At 42.5% G+C, this 6,591-nt stretch overlaps 1 pseudogene; it reads right to left on the bottom strand.

Annotated features, from left to right (window-relative positions):
* Nucleotides 1–2,176: 2,176 nt before the first annotated feature.
* Nucleotides 2,177–3,816, bottom strand: LOC125546956 (annotated as a pseudogene).
* Nucleotides 3,817–6,591: the final 2,775 nt, after the last annotated feature.

Here is a 6,591-nt window from a genome sequence, read left to right as displayed (position 1 = left end):
AAGCTTTTGAGCGTGTTAGAGGACCTGGTGCTTTGATGTCATTGATGATCTTTTCAACTTGCACTTCTTTTGCAATTTGAGGACTAGCTGGTTGTCGTTGAGGAATTTGATCATCATTCTCTTCAGCACCATTTTCTTCAGTATTTTCTTCAGGTGCATTAGCTTGACGTTCTTCATGTTCTGGAATGAATTCTTCAGCAGATTCTTCAGTAGGAATGACATCCTCAGTAGCCTTGAACTTGATAGTTTCCTCAGGTGCTGGTTCATCTATCACAGTAGGTAGGTGCTCTCTTTGCGAGCCATTAGTTTCATCGAATCGCACATCTACAGTTTCAATAACCTTGTGAAGAACGTTGTTGAAGACTCTGTAGGTGTGCGAGTCCTTTCTGTAACCAAGCATAAAACCTTCATGTGCTTTCGGTGCAAATTTTGAGTTGTGATGAGGATCTCTAATCCAACATTTAGCACCGAAGACTTTGAAATAACTTACATTGGGTTTCTTATCAGTGAGGAGTTCATAGGAAGTCTTCTTGAAGAATTTGTGAAGATATACTCTGTTGATGATGTGGCACGCAGTATCAATTGCCTCAATCCAGAAGCGACGAGGCGTTTTGTATTCATCAAGCATAGTGCGAGCCATCTCAGCAAGGGTCCTATTCTTGCGCTCCACGACGCCGTTTTGCTGAGGAGTATAAGGAGCATATAACTCATGAGTGATACCAAGTTCATCAAGATAGTCATCTAGACCAGAATTCTTGAACTCGGTTCCATTTTCACTTCTGATGTGCTTGATCTTCACACCAAAGTTGGTTGAAGCCCTCGAGGAAAATCGTTTGAAGACTTCCTGCACTTCATGTTTGTAAGTAACAATGTGTACCCATGTGTATCGAGAGTAATCATCAACAATAACAAAGCCATATAGAGATGCATCATTTGTAACAGCAGAATAATGATTAGGACCGAAGAGATCCATGTGAAGCAATTCAAATGGACGAGTAGTGGTCATGATAGTCTTCGTTGGATGCTTAGCCTTTGTCATCTTCCTAGCTTCACAGGCTCCGCATAGGTGATCCTTGAGGAATTTGACATTCTCGATGCCGATGACATGCTTCTTCTTCGCAAGCGTGTGCAGATTCCTCTTGCCTGCATGACCAAGTCATCGATGCCATAGCCAGCCTTCTGAAGCTTTTGCAAGTAGGCACGCTGCTGGTTGTGGTCCTGTAGAGAAATCAACAATATACAGGTATCCTCTCCTAAAGCCTTCGAAGACTTTGGAATTGTCAGCTTCCATAACCACAACACAACGGTACTTGCCAAAGACAACAACCATATCAAGATCACAAAGCATTGAGACAGACATGAGGTTGTATCCTAAGGACTCGACAAGCATGGCTTTGTCCATGTGTCGATCCTTTGTGATCGCAACCTTACCTAGACCCAATACCTGACTTTTGCCTTCGTCGGCAAAGATGATATGCTTCAGATGCGATGGAGATAATGGAGCATCCATCAATAGATTCTTGTCACTAGTCATGTGATTTGTACATCCACTATCGAGGACCCACTCAGTGGCTTTGGGTTGATCATCCTGCAGATGAATTAGTGCAACTTATGAACTCATATACTTCATCAGTGAAGAATATGACATTAATTCATCAGATCGATTTCATCAAGCAAAAGAGCAGATAAAGCAGTATGAGGACGTGAGAAATGAAATTTCATTTCCTCATGATTAGCCTGCGTCCTATCAGGCATACTCAGGTCTCCAGCAGATTCTTCAGACGATTACGTACGTCTGGAGGCCTGATCCTGCAGAAGAGATTAGTTCTTTTTCTTCACCACCCACATCTGAAGGGGTGGCAAAGAGTTCATCACTCTGTGAGCTCCATACGAGAAAGGTGACATAGAAGCCAGTCCATTTTGTTTCACATAAGAGGAGTTAGGATAAGCATATGAATAAGTAGAGAAATTCTTCGAGGACTTATGAACATGATGATTAGAAGAATAATGTTCATATTCATAGACCTTAGCTCTTCCCTACGAAACAGAGTTGTTAGCACGATGATATTCATATGAGGACTTGGATCCATATGAAGAATTTGGTCCATATGAAGAATTTGCTCTGGGGTTCCTATTCTTCACAGGTGGTGTCCTGAGGACATTCACCTGAAGACTTTCAAGGCACCTTTTGGGAACCCAAATTTTTTTCATAGGGGAACCATTCCTGCAGTTAGTGCCAACATATCTAGCAAATACTTCACCATTCTAATTTTTGAACAATTTATAGTTGGAGTCAAATGACTCATCATCAGAACGAGGAGATTCACATGCAAATCCAGATAAGTTAGATGGATCAACTGGAGGTCCCTTTGCAGCAACCCATGTAGTTTCGGGGTACTGCTCAGGCTTCCAATATGTACCATCAGCATTGAGTTTCCTCTCAAAGGCAATACCTTCTTTCCTAGGGTTCCTGTTGAGGATTTGCTTTTTAAGCACATCACAAAGAGTCTGATGCCCTTTGAGGCTTTTGTACATGCCTGTCATGTACAATTCCTTCAGCCCTGCATCGTGAGTGATACTAGCAGTGTCCTCAGATGAGGAATTAGTGATAGCAGAGGCAGGTGAAGAATTTGTAGCATTAGAAGCATTTGAACATTCAGGTGAAGAATTAGCAGATTCACATTCAATGCATTTCAAACAAGGAGTAACAAATTCTTCCTGAGAAGCGCTGATTTGTTGAGCAAGTAATGAATCGCGCTCCTTCTGAAGATCTTCATAACTCACTCTTAGCTTCTCAAGGTCTTGCTTTCTTTGAAGAAATTCATAAGAAAGCTTATCATGATCAAATAAGATAGTGTTATGATGACCTTGAAGGTTGTCAAACCTAGTCTGAAGTCTCTGAAGATTTTCAGTCAAGGCTTTAGTGCGATCCATTTCTTCACCCAACATATCATCACTTTTGTCTAGCATGTTTTGAACCTTTTCAAAAGCCCTTTGTTGTTTTACAGCAATCTTAGCAAGTTTAGAATAGCTGGGCTTAAGGTTTTCATCAGATTCATTCTCACTTGATTCAGAGGAGGTATATTTGAGTACCTTGGCACCCTTTGCCATGAAGCAATAGGTGGGAGCGTAGTCATCATCGCCTTCATCAGCCTTGTTGGTGAGGTCATTTTCTTCAGTGTTGAAGATAGACTTGCTGACGAATGCAGTAGCGAGGGCTAGGCTCGCCACTCCGGATTCAGACTCCTCAGATGCCTCCTCTTCCTCATTTTCTTCAGATTCAGCCTCAAATTCCATTTCCTTGCCAATGAATGCCCTAGCCTTCTTGGAGCTGCTCTTCTTGTGAGATGAGGATTTTGAGGATTTTGATGATGAAGATTTTGAGGATTTCTTCTTTTTCTTCGCATCATCAGAACCGTAATCCTTGTATTTCTTCTTCTTCGATTCCTTTTCCCACTGAGGACAATCTTGAATGTAATGTCCAGGTTTCTTGCATTTGACAGAGCCTCCTCTTGTAGTCACTGGATGAGGAATCATTGCTCCTTGAGGGTCTTCCAAAGCGACCACGTCTTGAGAACGTTTGGAACTTCTTCACGAGCAGTGCTAACTCATGGCTTAGTTCTTCGGGATCACCAAGGCTGCTACCAGAGTCTTCATCTTCGGACTCAGATACTGCCTTGGCCTTCAGTGCACATGATCTGCCATAGCTCGAACCATAGAGATCTCTTTTTCAGCAAGTTGGAACTCATGAGTATTTAGCCTCTCGAGAATATCAGCGGGATCAAGTGACTTGTAATCAGCATGTTCTTCTATCATCAATGCCAGAGTGTCAAATGAGGAATCAAGCGATCTCAGTAATTTCTTCACCACCTCATGGTCGGTGATGTCAGTGGCACCAAGTGCTTGAAGCTCATTTGAGATGTCAGTGAGGCGATCGAAGGTTTGTTGAACATTTTCATTGTCGAGTCTTTTGAAGCGGTTGAAGAGATTGCGAAGAACATCAACTCGAGAGTCACGCTGTGTTGAGACTCCTTCATTCACTTTGGACAGTCTATCCCAGATAAGCTTAGAAGTTTCCAAAGCACTCACTCTTCCATACTGTCCTTTGCTCAGATGGCCACATATGATATTCTTCGCTTGAGAATCGAGTTGCTTGAATCTCTTCACATCAGCAGCATTCAGAGAAGGCGTGACTGAGGGAACACCATTTTCCACAACATACTAGAGATCGTTATCAATTGCCTCAAGATGCATTCGCATCTTATTCTTCCAGTAGGGGTAGTCCGTCCCATCGAAGGTAGGACACCCAGCAGAGACCTTGATCATACCTGCGGTCGACATAACTAAAACTCCAGGCGGTTAAACCAAAATCACACAGAACAAGGGAGTACCTTGCTCTGATACCAATTGAAAGTGAGTTATATCGACTAGAGGGGGGTGAATAGGCGATTTTTATGAATTCTTCACTGAGGAATTTGCAGGTGAGGAAATTCCTTAGCGAAGAACTACTAGCAGCGGAATAAGTACTCAAAAGTAAACATAATAGACCACAAGCATAGTCATCATGATGAAATGAAGACAGGCACAGAGTACAGAAAGCGTAAGCACCGGATAACACAGGATGAAGACAAACAGACTGAAGAAATTGAACCGAGGAAATTGAGAAAATCTTCAGTCAAAGTCTTCAAGCACAGATATGAACAAGCACACAACACAGTTATGAGGAAATGAAAGAGTTGAGGAAATAGAACCAGTAAGCTTGGTGAAGACAATGATTTGGTAGACCAGTTCCAACTGCTGCCTCAGTTGTACGTCTGGTTAGGGCGGCTAAGTATTTAAACCTGAGGACACACAGTCCCGGACACCCAGTCCTGAAAACGCAGCTGATGACCCACAAGTATAGAGTATCTATCATAGTCCTTTCGATAAGTAAGAGTGTCGAACCCAACGAGGAGCAGAAGGAGATGATAAGCGGTTTTCAGCAAGGTATTCTCTGCAAGTACTGAAATAAGTGGTAACATATAGTTTTGTGATGAGATAATTTGTAACGAGCAACAAGTAACAAAAGTAAATAAAGTGCAGCAAGGTGGCCCAATCCTTTTTGTAGCAAAGGACAAGCCTGGACAAACTCTTATATAAGGAAAAGCGCTCCCGAGGACACATGGGAATATCGTCAAGCTAGTTTTCATCACGTTCATATGATTCGCGTTCGGTACTTTGATAATTTGACATGTGGGTGGACCGGTGCTTGGGTGCTGTTCTTACTTGAACAAGCATCTGATATGTCTCCGTCGTATCTACTTTTCCAAACACTTTTGCCCTTGTTTTGGACTCTAACTTGTATGATTTGAATGAAACTAACCCGGACTGACGCTGTTTTCAGCAGAATTGCCATGATGTTGTTTTATGTGCGAAAAACAAAAGTTCTCGGAATGACCTAAAACTCCACGGAATATCTTACCATAAATAATAAAAAATCCTCGCCAAAGATGAAGACCAGGGGGCCCACACCCTTGCCACGAGGGTGGGGGCGCCCCCCTAGGGCGCGCCCCCTACCTCATGGGCCCCCTGGAGACCTCCCGACTCCAACTCCAACTCTATATAACTGCTTTCGGGGAGAAAAAAATAGGAGAGAAGAAATCATCGCGTTTTACGATACGGAGCCGCCGCCAAGCCCCAAAACCCCTCGGGAGGGCTGATCTGGATTCCGTTCGGGGCTCCAGAGAGGGGGATTCGTCACCGTCGTCATCATCAACCATCCTCCATCACCAATTTCATGATGCTCACCGCCGTGCGTGAGTAATTCCATCGTAGGCTTGCTGGACGGTGATGGGTTGGATGAGATTTATCATGTAATCGAGTTAGTTTTGTTAGCGTTTGATCCCTAGTATCCACTATGTTCTGAGATTGATGTTGATATGACTTTGCTATGCTTAATGCTTGTCACTAGGGCCCGAGTGCCATGATTTCAGATCTGAACCTATTATGTTTTCATCAATATATGAGAGTTCTAGATCCTATCTTGCAAGTCTATAGTCACCTATTATGTTTTATGATCCGTTAACCCCGAAGTGACAATTATCGGGATACTTACCGGTGATGACCGTAGTTTGAGGAGTTCATGTATTCACTATGTGCTAATGCTTTGTTCCGGTTCTCTATTAAAAGGATTCCTTAATATCCCTTAGTTTCCATTAGGACCCCGCTGCCATAGGAGGGTAGGACAAAAGATGTCATGCAAGTTCTTTTACATAAGCACGTATGACTATATTCGGAATACATGCCTACATTACATTGATGAATTGGAGCTATATCTGTGTCACCCTATGTTATGATTGTTACATGATGAACCGCATCCGGCATAATTATCCATCATTGATCCAATGCCTACGAGCTTTCCATATACTGGTTTACGCTTATTTACTTTCCCGTTGCTATTGTTACAATCACTACAAAATACCAAAAACATTACTTTGCTTTCGTTACTCTTTTGTTACTGTTACCATCACTATCATATTACTTTGCTACTAAACACTTTTCTATAGATACTAAGTTTCCAGGTGTGGTTGAATTGACAACTCAGCTGCTAAT

The sequence above is a fragment of the Triticum urartu genome, chromosome 3 (genome assembly GCF_003073215.2).
Source record: "Triticum urartu cultivar G1812 chromosome 3, Tu2.1, whole genome shotgun sequence".
Lineage (NCBI taxonomy): Eukaryota > Viridiplantae > Streptophyta > Magnoliopsida > Poales > Poaceae > Triticum > Triticum urartu.
The sequence above is the reverse complement of the archived record's forward strand: the minus strand, read 5'-3'. Positions and strand labels throughout refer to the sequence as shown.